This window comes from Schistocerca gregaria, unplaced genomic scaffold (genome assembly GCF_023897955.1).
Source record: "Schistocerca gregaria isolate iqSchGreg1 unplaced genomic scaffold, iqSchGreg1.2 ptg001259l, whole genome shotgun sequence".
NCBI lineage: Eukaryota > Metazoa > Arthropoda > Insecta > Orthoptera > Acrididae > Schistocerca > Schistocerca gregaria.
Window position 1 is genome coordinate 67,501 of NW_026062576.1, and position 2,500 is coordinate 70,000.

Here is a 2,500-nt window from a genome sequence, read left to right on the forward strand (position 1 = left end):
TTAACCTAACCCACGTTGTCCCTTAACCTAACCCACGTTGTCCCTTAACCTAACCCACGTTGTCCCTTAACCTAACCCACGTTGTCCCTTAACCTAACCCACGTTGTCCCTTAACCTAACCCACGTTGTCCCTTAACCTAACCCACGTTGTCCCTTAACCTAACCCACGTTGTCCCTTAACCTAACCCACGTTGTCCCTTAACCTAACCCACGTTGTCCCTTAACCTAACCCACGTTGTCCCTTAACCTAACCCACGTTGTCCCTTAACCTAACCCACGTTGTCCCTTAACCTAACCCACGTTGTCCCTTAACCTAACCCACGTTGTCCCTTAACGTAACCCACGTTGTCCCTTAACGTAACCCACGTTGTCCCTTAACGTAACCCACGTTGTCCCTTAACGTAACCCACGTTGTCCCTTAACGTAACCCACGTTGTCCCTTAACCGTAACCCACGTTGTCCCTTAACCTAACCCACGTTGTCCCTTAACCTAACCCACGTTGTCCCTTAACCTAACCCACGTTGTCCCTTAACCTAACCCACGTTGTCCCTTAACCTAACCCACGTTGTCCCTTAACCTAACCCACGTTGTCCCCTTAACCTAACCCACGTTGTCCCTTAACCTAACCCACGTTGTCCCTTAACCTAACCCACGTTGTCCCTTAACCTAACCCACGTTGTCCCTTAACCTAACCCACGTTGTCCCTTAACCTAACCCACGTTGTCCCTTAACCTAACCCACGTTGTCCCTTAACCTAACCCCACGTTGTCCCTTAACCTAACCCACGTTGTCCCTTTGCCTAACATAGTTCACTGCTCGGAATCTCTGGTGTCGTGTTATCCTCATGTAGATGTCTTGCGAGTGTTGCTTACTTTCCACATATTCCCGCTATCCACTGTCAATTGTACTGCAATAGGACTATATCGCCCCCCCCCCCCCCCTCTGCCCCTCTCTTTGTGTCTCCGTCCTCTCAAGCTGGTCGGTCTGGCGTTTGAGTGTTAAATGAGCCTCGCAGCTGTTCAGTTGCGTTCAGATGTCGACGCCCTCAGTGTACGTCGTGGTATGGTCTGTGTCCATTGTCCGCTGATGTCGTACGCGTAACCCACACGCTGTACCGATCATCGGTAGTTACGTACAGAGTGAAGTAGTGTGATACGTGTGACCGTACGCTGGCTGTGCCCAACGGTGTCGAATCTCAATTTCCATATGTTGTGCTCGATGCTACTTGTCTCGTCTCCCAATAACAGCTAGGTTGCACTGTGGTACGCCGTAGAGGCGTGTGGGAGGAACGTACGAACGCATTGTATGTCACCCTGGGTCGCTGGGGGTGGTGGTGCGGTGAGTCAGGTCAGGTCAGCGTGAGCCGTGTGATGTAGTGACGCGTGTATTCCGACTTTGTCGTATTGCCTCACACAAAGTGCTACCCTGGTGGACCGCGTTCCATATCTGGGACATGCCGCAGATGCCGGTTGACAGTGGATCGCGGAAGGGACATCGCATACGTGCGCGGGCCACCTTCCACGTGTTCTCTTCTGCACATGTCGCAGTGTGTATGTGGTCTGATGTAGCGTGTCGTGACACATGACATCCTGGCATGCAAGAATTGTTGAATTCGCAAATGTAGGTGGACATCTACGTTTACTGCCCAAGATACGCAAATGAACTGGAAATCCGTTGTTGAGCGGTTGTTCACGCTGGAGGTGAATCTGTGATGGCGACGATCGGTACAGCTATTAACCGGTTGTTTCAGCGGTACCCGCCACATCCACACACGTGACTAGGCCCATGTGGGTATGAAGCGATACGCGGCGGTGGCTTGGTGGGACTGTTCCCGGCCGGTGAAGGGGGGCCGCCCGGCGTGTTGGCCGCGCGCTGCGTGGGCGCACGCGCAACAGGCGGCTGGTGGGGGGCGCCGAGTGGCAGGAGCGCCAGCCGACGGGCTCGGCAGGCGGCGCAGCTACGCTGCGGCGCACCCTGCACGCGGCGCCTGGCGGCCAAAGTTGGTTCAGCCGAGCCCGGTGCGAAGCGCGGTGGACATCTGCAGTGTGCTGGTCTGATTGAGGACTGTGTGCGTTGAGGATGCGCCGCCGCCTGGCACTCGGCGCCGCGACGCCGTCTGCTGCTCGGTCGCCCCAGCGGTTCTCGCAGGTGGTTTGTATCGCAGTTGTGCGGACGTGTTGGCGCGTGCGCTGTGCTGGGAGAGTTCGCTTCTGCACCCAAGTGGGGCTTTGCCCTTGTGTGGCGCTGGCGTTGGAGCTGCCGGTCACCATAGGTGGCGCGTGTTGTCTCCCGCCGGCAATGCCACGACAGCACGCTCCCGGGCCTCTGTCGGCAGCGGCAAGCTCAGTTGGGAGCAAGGGTGTTCGCACTAAAACCGTCTACTCGCCTAACTCCGGGCGATTGCGCCTCTCTCGAAACCGACCAAGTACCTAGGACGGCGCTGCGCGCCGCCGGGACCTGAGAGGGTTTCGAGGTGTATCGTGCAGGGGAGCTCGGCCT